The sequence below is a fragment of the Rhagoletis pomonella genome, unplaced genomic scaffold, assembly GCF_013731165.1.
Source record: "Rhagoletis pomonella isolate Grant_MI unplaced genomic scaffold, Rhpom_1.0 Rhpom_scaffold_00002, whole genome shotgun sequence".
Classification (NCBI taxonomy): domain Eukaryota; kingdom Metazoa; phylum Arthropoda; class Insecta; order Diptera; family Tephritidae; genus Rhagoletis; species Rhagoletis pomonella.
Window position 1 is genome coordinate 51,914,583 of NW_023458556.1, and position 14,245 is coordinate 51,928,827.

The 14,245-nt window shown below is 34.5% G+C and overlaps 1 protein-coding gene across 3 annotated transcripts in view; it reads right to left on the bottom strand.

The window, feature by feature from the left end:
* Positions 1–14,245, bottom strand: part of LOC118733787 — a 72,802-nt gene that overhangs the window by 20,607 nt on the left and 37,950 nt on the right. For all 3 annotated transcript variants that reach the window (XM_036463357.1, XM_036463356.1, XM_036463355.1), the window contains one exon: positions 9,715–9,795. The gene's annotated coding sequence lies outside the window, so the exon portion shown is untranslated. The remainder of the gene's footprint in view (positions 1–9,714; positions 9,796–14,245) is intronic.

Genomic DNA, 14,245 nt, shown 5'->3' on the forward strand with positions numbered 1-14,245 from the left:
CAATTTCTAGCGGCGTGGTTCCGGTGGATCTGGCTAACATCAAACCAGGGAAAATTGTACATTCTCGGTGGCTCACCAAGGCCGCTAGATTATTGCGATTATATGTGACAACGGAAAATCCAGATGCAAATTTAAGAATTCTGGTTGAATTTATAATTAAATGTTATGTGCCAATGTACTTCAATATCAAGTATTACAGCTCTGTCGTGTACGGCAGTGCATTATTTTTCAAGTTCATTGGTTGGTCACGATTTCTAGAACCTCGTTTACGCAAAATTGTCAATCAAGTAATTAAATATAATTCATATTATGCGCATTCGGAAAATATCTTGTTATCAATGTTGTTTGATGATAGCAAAGAAAAGCGCGACTGTGCCATCAAGAAAATTCTACGCTATCGAACCGATGTTGACGAGCCAATGGAACTTAGAGTTTATAAAAAACCAGATATAAACTTTAATTGCACAAGTTATACGGAAATGATCAATTTGAATGATATAAATATCGTATTTGAACCACCATTCACGCGAAGCATTCCGTACATTGAAAGAATATTTAAATCAAGATGATCCACCGTTTAATGATCCAAAAATTCCATCACACATACAAGGAACGGAACGACATGTTCAATTGCTAGCTAGCATTTCCAAACGGGTTATACCGGAAAATGTAGAGGCTGTTATGGCGACGACATTAGAGAGCCGTGCGAAATTGCCCAGACTTGAAAGTAAAAAAGACTTCAAACAATAATTTTTTTAGTTTCTTTTCTATAACTCACTTAAATTAATTTTTTCATTTACATATGTTCTGACTAAATAAATTTCTTAAGAGAAAAAATAGATATTATTATAAATAAATAATAAATATTATTATAAATAAATAATAAATATTATTATAAATAAATAAATAAAAATAAAGAAAAAACATAGCCATTTATCTGATTTTTTCATGTAAAGGCCAAAAATGGTGATTTTTTGAAATGATTGTATGGGGAACCCCCCAGGGGAGTTCCAGGGGGTGTGCCACTGGCATGGGTGGATCGGCCGTCCAAAGTTAGTGGGGGTCGGTCATACATTTGGACTCGATTGGAGCACTCTAAATGGGTCAAAGTGGGATTTTTCAAAATTTGCCCCTACCCAAAAGTTCGACCCAAATTGGGGGACATCAGAATTCGTTTTAGAGGTATGGTTCCTTCGGCAAAGTTTCTTATTTTGATCCCTAGAATACGATTTTCATAGAGCAATGAGCGATTTTTAAATCGACCCGCCCTAATGTATATATAGGAGGGTTGCCACGTCTTTCAAAAAGCAAACTCGACTTATATAAAGGCAGAAAGTGGAAATGTGTATCCTGATATGGATGTCAGACGAAAGAGGTTGTGTTTGAAAAAAGGCGTGGCACCTCTAATCCTACTAATATCACTGGTCTACAAGGGTTTTGCGAATAAGACGGGACCTGGTGTTTCCGAACGGATTTTTCGTGCTGAACACGAATCTGGGGTCCAAAACTTCCCATCACGTCACGTTTTCGAGAAAAAAGGGGTTGAAACCCCTAAAAACAGCGTTTTTGGCCATTTTTGAAAAATTGTAGAGCTGAACCCTGACGTGCTACAAACTTTGTATATGTCAGAAATTAAAGGCTAAATCGTGCCCTTTCGAATGAGCCCTATGCCGAATTAATCGCATGCACCCTTAGATCAGGGGGTGTATTTGTGTCTAGGAGTCCAGGGCAAATTGATCGCAGAAAGAATTTCATCTTAAACGACCATATAAATTTCTTAAATTTTTAAAATCTAACTGCAGATTCGTAATCAGCGACTTTTAATATAGTTAAAACCTTGGCATTATTAATTTTCTATGATCGTTTAAGATTAAATTCTTTCTGTGATCAATTTTTCCTGCACCCCTAAACACAAATACACCCCCTGCTTTAAGGGTGCACGCGATCAATTCGGCATAGGGCTCATTCGAAAGGGCACGGTTTAGCCTTTAATTTCTGATATATGCAAAATTTGTACCACGTCAGGGTTCAGCTCTATAATTTTTCGAAAATGGCCAACAACGCTGTTTTTAGGGGTTTCAACCCCTTTTTTCTCGAAAACGTGACGTGATGGGAAGTTTTGGACCCCAGATTCGTGTTCAGCACGAAAAATCCGTTCGGAAACACCAGGTCCCGTCTTATTCGCAAAACCCTTGTAGACCAGTGACGTGATGGGACATTTTTGACCCCGGATTCGTGTTCAGCACGAAAAATCCGTTCAGAAACACCAGGTCCCGTCTTATTCGCAGAAAAAAAGTTGAAATTTGTAGACCAGTGTATTATAAATGTAAAAGTTTGTATGGTGGGATGTTTGGAGTTTCAACACGCGGAAACGACTAAACGGATTTGCATAAAATTTTGCACACAGAGACTTTATGGCCTAAATTGAACAATAGGTTACTTTTTTAATAATAATTGCCAGCTGTTTGAAACGTCAAATTTAAATTAAATACTCAAGCTATATGAAAAATTAAAATATGAGTATAAAACGAAAGATTTTTAAGGAACCTTTATTTTTGAAGTGAAACTTCTTTAGCGGCGGTTGATTGGTTGGGAGTAAATTGCCAAATTCAACGGAAATTGCACATGGAATTTTGAAGGCCAAAAAGGTAAAATATTGATGACTCCCAGAAAATGTTTGATGCCCGGAGGTTCCATTTTAGTCGTAGAACGGTAGCACTGACCCTTAGGGAACACAACATTGTAGAATATCCTCAGCATAGAAAAGGCATTTGGGACCTCAGCCACCACTAATTTCCGGCTCATCCCACTCAGTAAGAAATTATTAGCCATTCCTTCTAAGCCTTCAACTAGCCTTAAGGGACTCAGTAAGTGTAAAGATGCAAAGTGATGGTAAGTATTGGTGTGCATCCATGGAGGTAAGCCGATGAAACGGCTTATCCAACAATCATTCGAATAAGGTTTTAGAGAAGAATATGTAGGAACACTTGTTTAATATAATTTGTTTGGGCTCAAAGATTTGATAAATAAAAAATAATAATAATAAAGAAAGTCGACCGCTATACACCAGCTAATACCAGCAGTGCAAAATTCAAAACATCATATCAATAGAAGAGTTTCAACTAAGAAATTCTGATGTGCCTGCTGTTGCCTTTTCAATTTAACTTTAACTCTTTACGTGTTCTGCAAACATATGTAGATATGCACATATGTATGTGAATGTACGTGCATCAAATCAAAAATTATCCCAACTGCAAACTGTTAACTTAATGAAAATTTAACTACAGCTATATCGAAAGCTTTTCTCTCAGAGTGCCGTTTGCACGTGCCGACGTCAAAAATTTGCATTTCTCCCTACTCTGAACTTGGCCATTACACTTGGCTGTGACAGTGTACAACTCGCTTCATTTGAATAAACACATTACTATTCTCTAAGAAAAAGGCTTATACCTTTAATTTAATTTATCGCTTTATTTTTCTTAAAGCCACATTACTTACTTAAAACTTAAGATGAAAAATAAGGAGATTTTGAGTGAAGCAGGGTGTATACTGAGTTTGAAAATTAAGAAACCAGCGAATTGAAATATAATAGAGCAAAAATAAGTAGATAATGAAGTGAAATCCGTCACACAAAAACATATGTATTTATGTACATACTTATTTGTATAAAAAGTGCAAGTTATATTTTAAACAGCTTCTGTCGCAATTCGGTTCCAAGTTGTTGAAATTGTAAAGATTCCTCTTTGAGATGACAATAATGGCAATAAGCTCATTATTGTTGCCGACACAAGTAAGTCATTTGTTAGTGAAAGACAACCACACATACATACATCTGTATGTTGTTATTTAATGTGTGATTGTAAGTACGATTTATTATTTACAAATGTCGATAGTATAAAAATATAAATCAAACAAAAATTTATAATACTAAAGAATACATTTTTTGCCACAATATTATGAAATTTTAGTCGAGTTTGGCATTGACTGCATGTGAAATCAATAATTTCCCTATAATTTTGCAAAAAGCTCCAATAATTAGCGGCTTAAGTATTTTGCGTGAAGCATTTTTCTATTTGTTTACATTTTACCGTACTTCACGTTTTCGCTTTCCTTGACCAATTGTGGTCGATGTGACAAAATGTGTTAGTGAAAGGGAAATTTTGGTAACTACTCGCATGCTACCGCACATACATACATACATATGTATGTAGGTATGTTTGAATTGAAAGTTATGATTTTAAATTTAAATTTATTTTTCTTTGAAGTAGCCTCGGGAAATGTTGTGTGAAATTATTAGGTAGCCCATAGTTGCCACATGAGCAAGGTGTCATTACGAGTAGTGCTGGGTAACTCAGCACTGAGTGGACTAATCGAGCTAACTCCCAGAAGTGAACTTCACAGCCAGACTTTTAAAACATACATATATGTATATGTACTTTGAAGCTTTCATATTAGACCTAAGTAGTTGTCACCAATTTGGTGAAGTAAATTCATTTTATTTGTTTCGATTTTATGTACGTTGGAAAGCATTATCACTTTTTGTGTACATATATCCTAAAGCTTGATTTACCGTTATATATCCATATTTTTATATGTATGTACTAATTTATTTACATATAAATGTAGATGTGTATGAATGTAAAAACAAAGTTTTTCCAGCTACAACATTTCGCAACGGTTAATTGCCCCTACTGTGTTGTTCCGGCGACAGTTTGGCGATATCAAAGAAATGTCAGACAGTTTAATTATTTTCTTTTCAGCCGTAAATATTTCAAAGAACACAAAGGAGTCCAGATTTGTCATTGGGAAACTGCTCGTTTAATGTAATTTGTAAAGCTGCAAGCCCCCTGTTGGTACTTGCAAATATGCAAAATGTTTTTCTGTACTGGTAGATATTTATTGATTACACTGGTTTACAGCCAAAATGTTCAATGGATGCCCTTATTCAACTCCTGTGCAGAGTTTATAAAAGCGTGGTATATTAAATTTTTATTTTTTATATTATTTATTTGTTGTTTTTTATGAAAAGGTTAAAAAACTCAACCTTAACAGGGGCGAAATAAAAAGAAACTAACAGGCCTATCGAAAAGTGATGTATACGCGGCTTTTGGATAACTTTATTGGCTTTCGTTTGGCGTATTTCGTATTACGATTCACTAATTGGTTCATTAGATATACGTGATTAAGTGGAACTACTCTTTTTTTAAGCTGAATAACGGTAACGGAATTGGATAATGGCGTCTGGAGAACAAAAACAAAACTAAAATTTGTAAACCAATACCCATTTATTTTAGCCGCCACTGTTGACGTGCTAATCAAATATCTATATAAATCTTAAAATACAAGTCTGAGGTGAGATTGTGAAAATCTAATTTTGATGGCCAAAAATATCAAAGAGAATAGCAGGGACGCCGATCAACATGCATCATCTAATAACATGTCCCTCCTACTACCAGATTTGGCTGATTACGCTTTGCCGCTGCTGGTTTTTCATGTTATGTACTTTTAGGCCGCACTACTAATAAAATTTGAAAATTGGACCGTATGAATAAAAACTAAGGTGTTAATGTTTGTAGTCAGATATTTCTACTGAGACAGAAACATATATCGACTGAGATATATAGCCGTTAAATTTAATGGAGAGAATAATTCTGTGGATGAATCCCTTCCTTTGGTTTCTTACTTGGGTCAAAAAGATATAAATATGTCGGCGCTTAACGCATTAGAAAATAGTAAAGTTGCAAAGGGAACAATTCGCCAGTAAACTTATGACTTTCTTCGACATGTATTGGAGCCTCATAGAACCTGTTCTGACTTTAAAAATAAAATTTATAAGAGACACTAACTCTGAACGTTAGTTAAAAAATTAAGATAAAAATAAAAATACGTAAATAATATTCATAATAAAATTAGGCTTTTCAATTCGGAGTGGCATATTTTTAAGGTAGTTTCAAAATCAATATTATTTTTTAACCGGTTTTTTTTTTACCACGGATTCGGAATAATTTGAAAATTTACATTCAGATAAGATGTCATATAAATGTGGGGTCTGCTGGAAGGTTAAACTGATCGTATTGTTAGTTTTTCTTATTGGCCGAATTCAAAGGGAGGTCATCAATTAATCGGAATAATTTTTTTATGTAGGTTTTGGGAAATCGCGATTGAAGTTTGGTTTTTAATTTCTAAAAATCGCGAAGATAGACTTTCTCCAAAGTCTCGGAGAATGCTACTAGTACACAAAATTCTTAAATTATTTCATCTTCATTGCTTATTGTTAATTAGTTTTGAGTATATGAAGGATTTTCTTTAGTAAAATTTTGTCGTATGCGAGATTTGTCAACAATATGGCAGCCATTTTGTATGAATTACGCCCGCTTACTTAACCGAACGAAACTTACTACTCAATATCTCGAAAACTAAAAGAGATATCTATAAGGTGCTGTAACTAAAAATTGTCAATATGTCGCTTGCGACAATCTTTTATCCAAGCGACGGTATGTTGCGGGATACCTTTTTACCGCAGGAACCATTTTCCATTATCCTGTTTATCGGAAAGGTGGTACCTCAAGGGTATCATATTAATTTTGTTTAGTTCTGATCATTGTGTCAAGAAGTTTAGTTTCTTCATATATATCTATGACAAGATGAAACATGTACATTTTACTAGATGTAAATAATTAATACGGAATGATTACTTATTCATTTATATGTAGTATCTATATTAGATATACATTCGAATAAACTTTTTTTCACCTTTTTATACGCAATTGAAATACTCGTATAATGCGAAAATGGAAATTCTGTAAAGTATTTACAACAGAAAAACCTTACACTCACTCAATTATGTACTTTCATTAATCCAACTAACAGCGATTTACCCGTCGCTTACCTCATTAACTAATGACGAACTTCGATTATATGTATACAAGTATATACCACTTCTGTGCAGTGTTGCCAGAACTTTTTGGGCCGACCGGCTAGATTGGCAAAAAAAAGCGGCTAAAAACGGCTAAAATGTTTTAGTGAAATTTCACATAGACTCTGTGAAAATCCACATGCTCTATTTAAATAAATCGCAAGAAACGAAAGACTAGTTAACACCATTAATTTATATCGAGTGTATATTCCTCATCATCAAATGAATCACTATTGTATATATCACCTGAATTCATTAATTTTAAGAGATCGTCATCTACAGTAAAATTATGGCAGCATTTTTCTTGACGTTTTAAACCGTATCTTATATATAAAATAGCGTTTAACGTTTTAACGCACATTGGATTTCTTTGCTTAGTTTTTATTATATTCATTGAACTAAATATTCGATCTACTTCTGCATTACTTATAGGCAAAGGTCAGCAAAAGGGGTTTCTCCTAGGGCATTTCGAAATTGATAAACTTCGGCCCAAAATTTTACAGTTGAGTATAAATTACTCCAGGTATGTAACGTTAACCGTTGCCATTGCATCTCTATGGATGTTATTTCGTCGGCGTTATATTTGTGTTTTTGTTGCTGTAGTTGAACAAATACTTTTGGTTTAATTACTCTTAATGCATTTCCAACCGAAAAAAGTCAATTTTTTTTAGTGTGGCGATATTTGTAGGGAGGCGTTGGCGTAATTCCTTTATTAAAGTGATAATAAAATAGCGACCATTTTCTCGGCTTCGTGGTCAAAAGCGTTTGTGCTTACTTTTGTTTTTAAATACTCTTCAAAACTGTGATAAAACTGAGGAAATGGAGCAAGGTATGGTTCCAACGGGGAGCATATAGGATCAAATGTGTCCGCGCTAATAACCACTAGGGAGCATAGATGCGAAAGTAAAACATTGAGTTCATTAAAAATCTTCATTGGGTCTGCATTATTGCTTTCGCACAACTTGTTTACTTTTTGCACCTGAAAATTAGGCAAATAGTAAAATCGGCTAAAAACTTTTTAACTTTTTTTTACAAACCGGCTAACAAATCGGCTGCCGGCTAGATCGAATTTTCTCCGGCTAGTTGCTATCAAAACCGGCTAAATCTAGCCGGAAAACGGCTAAAATGGCAACGATGCTTCTGTGTGTGCTTTTTTGAATAAGCCATTGGTTCTTTGCATATACGTACTCGTATGTACTTTTATTACATGCCACAATGCGGCCGGCAATTCCGGCGACGCATTTAACTCAAACGACCTCTCAACTTTTTATAGCGGTACGTGAAAAATGGCAAAAAAAAAATTGTGAATATGAGAAAAACATGAAGAATAGGCAACAGGTAGAATTAAGCGATACACACATGATAGAGGTTCGATACCACATAAATAGTTGCAATGGTTATGAAATTCGAAAAGAAACAATGATGAGCCACCTGCATCTAAAAAAAGTAAGAATCAAGAGGTACATATAAAGAAGAATTGTCTTAAAGAAGTAAACTGAGATATCGCCGTCTGTCAGTCGGCAAAACAATCATCGTATAAATTTGCATATTTGCAATCGACTCACATTTTTGGTGCGATTTACGGCACATGCACTCGTACGCATTCGTTTGAGGCAAATATTTGCATTTTCGCAATACACACAAAAACTCCAACAATGAGCCGCTGTCAGGTTACTCATACGCAGCGTCGGCTACAGGCCAAAAAAAACCCCAGACAAACGTTCGCTCATTGTTTGGTATTGCGGCCGTTACTTTTATGAAATTAGCCAATATACCAAGCCATTAGTAATTTATGGTGCTTTTATGAGCTGCATGAAGACATAGTTAGTTAGTTAGTAGTTTTGGTTATACCTGCATACGTACGCTGATAAATATTATATGGTGCTGATCTAACAGGAAGTAACTTTTGTAAACAAACTGAGTTAATTTACTTATTTTTTTTTGCCTCTGTGTGAAAATTCTAATTTACTTAGTTTTACGCTAATTACTTGTATTCAGTACTTCATTTTGTATGCTGCTGTTTGATTTGTGTCATACGTATACATAAACCTATAGTAAATGAATGTAAACATATATGTATATATTAGGGCGGGTCCATTTTTTTCGACTATATGCCATAGGAGGATTATACGTGTTATTCTAAGCAAATTTGCCGAAGAAACTATGGGTCTAAAATCTGTTTGAACTTTTTGAAAAAAAATTCCCTCAGAGCTTTAAATATCTGCATAAAAATATTTAAACATCATTTTATCGGTTTTTACCCATGGTATCTTTGGCAAATTTTCTTAGAATTACACGTAGAATCCTCCTATGCTATACGCCTATAGTCGAAAAAATCTCTCATACAAATTGACCCGCCCAAGGATATACATTTAGTATATGTATGTACGTAGCCTGGAAACACAAGTTTCCAAAAACTGAACGAGATCTTTAAGAGCATCGGAAATGTGTTCGAATTCTATAACGTTTTCTTTAAACATTTTCAAAGAATATCTCATAAGGTGGTTGGCACGAATCCGTAAAGGAATTTCTATCCGATTTCTTTAAAAAAAAATCTTTAAAGATTTTTGCAGCGTTAGTATCATTGATTTATGACTGTTTTCGAACTTTCGTAAAAGAATTGAAAAGAATGTATGCACAGTACATTTCATTTTAGAAAACTTAGCGAAAAATTGCAAAGGGAAATAATGATTTCATTACGAATTATTAAAGACTCCTCCACTATTCAGATTATGTACTCTTAAAGTATGGTTTGCTGGGTATACACATATTTGTAAAAAAAAAGCGCGAATACTTACTATTAAAGATTCGTGGATGCAAATACAATAGCACTTCACTTGTGACAACAGCTCAGATGATCGTGTGAGAGTGGCATGGATCTGCAAGAAGATAAAAAGCAATAAGGAATTTATGAAAGATTTTACACAATAACTGTATGCTATTGCAAAAAAAATTTAAAAATTAATTCGTTTCTTTATAAAAATCTATTCCATTAGATAACACACAACATATAAATCCACATTACAAACTTTCTTACAAAATTATACAAATTCAGCAATTTTTCTTCACAATTTTAAACATTTTATTCAGAAATTTTAGACTAACTTTAGGTGTAAACCTATAAAACTGGCCCATTTTTTAAAGTTCGAGTTTCAACTGACAGCTTTTTTATATTTTTTTTTTCTGACGCTGATGTGATAATTCTTAGCACCGTCAGCAAAAAAATTCTTAAATGGGTTGACCGAAGAAGAAAGTGGAAAAAGCAACAACAGTTTACAGGACGAACTTAACTCAGTGGGTAAGACCACTGGCTTTGAGTGCGGCGCGGCGAGTTCAAATCCGATTGAAATCAATGAAGAAATCTGATGAGGAGATGTAGTGGTCTCCGAAATAGCAGCCATAACTTCTACCATATGTAACTTATTGTTGCTTATTCATAACCACGGCCTTAAGCTCAATAAAATTGTTCAATTCAAAATCAACGCGAATGTTTAGCCACTTAAAACTTGTACTTTTTAAATAAAGACTCTTTTGAAATCCTTACACCAAAAACAAAAACAAAGAAATCATCTAGTCTTATAACACTACCTTTTCGTTCAACCACTCATTGTATTTCTAACATTTAGTGCCAAATTCACAGTGTCCCTTAACGATTCAATGAATCTACCTTCAGATCTTTCTGAATCAGAACTATGAATATGCCTTTAGGCTAGATGCATATATTTAACAAGGTAGAAGTGCCAACCAGATTTAGCTCTTTATGTAGCAGGCTATAATGTCAAAAATACCAAAAAAATTTAAATAAAAAAATGTTTCAATACGATTTAAAATATTTTGTTCTCTGTTTGAAACTTCAGTCGCAGTCGATAAGAGAGAACTGTCGAAATCACTTCTACTTTGCAGAATATGCTTTCTTCTTAGATATGTAATTTTTTTAAATTTAGGGAAAGCAGTGCTGAAATTTTTTAGTGCTGTGTTCTTTATTATAAAGGCCTCAGTCATAAGCGATCCAATATAGAGGCTTTTTAGAGCCTAGTAAAGCTGGACTGCCAATGACTGGGTCATTTGTCACGCAGTTACGTATGCACCGGTAAATCAGCGTTGCCTTTTTATAGGTAATTCCCCAAAATCGTGAAAATTTAAATTTTTGTGGGTAATGTTTAGGGAACGATATCTTGTGGGGAAATTTGTTGAATTTGCTATTTAATAATTACCTACCTATGAAAATTAAAATGTTTTTTATGGTAACAATGGCAACAATACAGTTATAGTATTATTAGCAGCACTGTTTTTATTTTGCAGTAGCAAGGCGAATTTATACAACGCGGTCTTGCCTGAACAGCCGAGATTTTCGCTGCGGTGGTTCTTTATGTAAAACCGATGTGTTTGTTGTACATTTGTGGCAATTCTTCGTGTCATTGCAAGTTATTATTGTAGTTTTTGGTTTTGCTCTACCGATACCACCTTGTATGAATTCGCCGTGTGCAGTTGGTTGCAGAAATTATGATGAAGAAGTAGTTCACATTTTGTACAGAAAATGTCATCAGAAAGGAAATCACTACAGCCAAAAAACCTAAGGGTGCTCCATAGATCGAAAAACAATTACAAATGAGCGCATATTCATAACACTCGAATTATGTCTTCGATTTTTATAAGGCTGAAGTGAGATAGGTGGACTTAAGCAACCACCACGGGTATACTGAAATTATTCAATGTGACTAAAAAAAATCAGCCATTGAATACCGACGAAATTAGCTGGTAGCAATGTACATACAAAACCATTTCTGGCCTTCAACCAACAACATAGTATTCGTGGCCAGTTGCTATTTGCATGGAAAACCCTTTTGCCAAAGGTTTATCCGCTGTCTAGAAAGATTAACATCCAGCAATTGCTTGGAAAGCACTGCAGTTTTGTGGCAGTTTAAAAGACTGTTTCATCTTCAATGCATTAAATGAGCTCATATATATTTTAGAATCATCTGCTCATATTAAGTACATATGTGCGCCACCCTCCAAGGTCGGAAAATCTGTCGAAGATGAAATACGAGACCTGTAATCGCAATATGGTGTTTCTTGAATTGTGTTTTATACCATAAAACAAATTGGTGTATTCCAATGAAACTTGCTGTTAAAAAATTGCAAAACTAGGTATCTATATGTATATTGTTTTTGTACTTATTTAGTACTCGTATCGTCTTATTGATTCAGTCTTTCTTTTAGAATGTATGTAGAATTATTCATTTAAGCTTATGTTCCAAACCCAGTTTATCTCATAATAAAATTTATCTACAATATGTTTGAAAGTGAATTTTCCCACAAATCGTCGCTATGCCACTATTGTCGGCGAAATTATCATGCAATTTAAATGCAAAACTTGTGCTGAGAATATTTTAAATTGCATTATTTATCGCGTGCATAAATGCATAATAAATATTTTGTAAATGTGTATGTATTTATGTAGATTAGGGTGGTCTTTAAAATCAAATGAACGATTTGTTTTCAATCTCACTCCCTCAATCGGTAATACCACGGTCACAGATATCACATATAAATTTTGGTCCCTATTGGGGTCAGATGCCTCTATGGACTTAAAAAAATTAATTTGTTTTTCCATTTAATCCCCAAATCGATACAACTAAAGTCGAGGATATCACATATAATTTTGGTCCCGATTGTAGACGGTTAAGCCGTTTTTATAGGATAATCTGAATTTTGACCCCTGTGTGACACGCCTTAACCAACTTCAATCGGGGCCAAAATTTATATGTGATATCTTCGACTATAGTAGCATCGACGTGGGGGTTAAGGCTTAGGAAATCTGATGTACAAATTTGCTTCCTACACTTAAGGACCACCCTAATGTAGATATATGATTTAGCCAAGGCTATGTTCCATCTAGGGCAGAAAAATAATCGTACTCGTAGATACCTTAAATACAACTTTTACGAGCAGTACGACTGTTTCTCTGAAAATTACTCATCGTTTTTTATAATGGGTACTAAAAATTTTATCAATCCAAAATATTTAATGGTGATTTCGTTTCTACCAAAAAAATGTTGCCCTTGCACGGTGCAAAATGTGCTTGATGTTACACTCAACCCTTTGAAAAAGCATGTTTTTGCCTTCTTGTCATTGTCCAGCTCACACATTTCATCATATTATCGTTTTAAGCAACCGCCTGATTTTCAGGGAAACCATCTCCCCTGACAAAGCTTCAAAGGGCGGAATAGGTGATTTTTTGCCTTACAAGAGTGTGACATTTTAAGAAACGAACACAAAGTTTTTTCACCCTTTGCCTTTAATTTAGAATCGAACGAGAAAGGAGAAAGGGGCAATCAAAAGGCGACATTTTTTCGTTGAAACGAAATCACCATAAGTATGTATATGTATAAGAGATTTATGCAAAGATTATAAAATTGTATGAACACATAAACAAAGATGTCGCTAGCTTAGAATGGAAATTTTTTAAGTACAGTTTTTCAAATTTAAGAGGAGAGAAAAAAACCTACAAAGCTCACTTTCTTTAAGTATTTTGCAAAACTTGAAATATAATATTTTAGGGTATTCGAAGCTTCGACCTTAATGGTAAAGTTTATATTACTTTGCACCTATCGAATTTTTTGTGCCTTCTTTGGACTTAGCAAATTTACGTCTCACTCAATAGAAGTCGGAAGAAATGCAACATATAATTTGGTGTTTAGAAAACGACATATTTTTACAGCCAATTTCACGAAAGCGAAAAATCAGTGGCGGATCCAGCGGGGGGGTTTTGTGTGTTAAACTACGTGTCAGTCAGTGGCCGACGCACGGGGTGTGTTTTAATATGGCGCATATGTATGTATAATATGGCGTCTATGTATTAAATACCCCCCGTGGGTCCGCCACTGACTGACACGTAGTTTAACCCCCAAACCGCTCCCCCCCCCCTGGATCCGCCCTGCGAAAAATGATTTTAATTTTTCGAATTTTATTTGGAAATTGACAGAAAATAAAAATCATTTTCCATTTAAATTGCTGGTGAAACTGGCTGCTTATTTTTCTTGCTTCCTTCTTCAACATAAAGAGAGGACTGTACATAACAAAAAAGTGGGAAAAATATTTCAAAATCAAATTGTGCTTCTCTGAAATGTGATAAATCAATAACACAGATTTACAAAAAAAAAATCTTCATATTGAACGAAACCTTTTATAACCCATGTTATTCGACGCCCTGAATACGAATACGAGGTCTGTTATCCTCCATCATGTCGAGGTCATTTGAAGGTCAAGTAGGGACGACCTTAGGCCTTAGAATTAAGTCTATACCGTTATTGTTATTAAAAAGTAAGT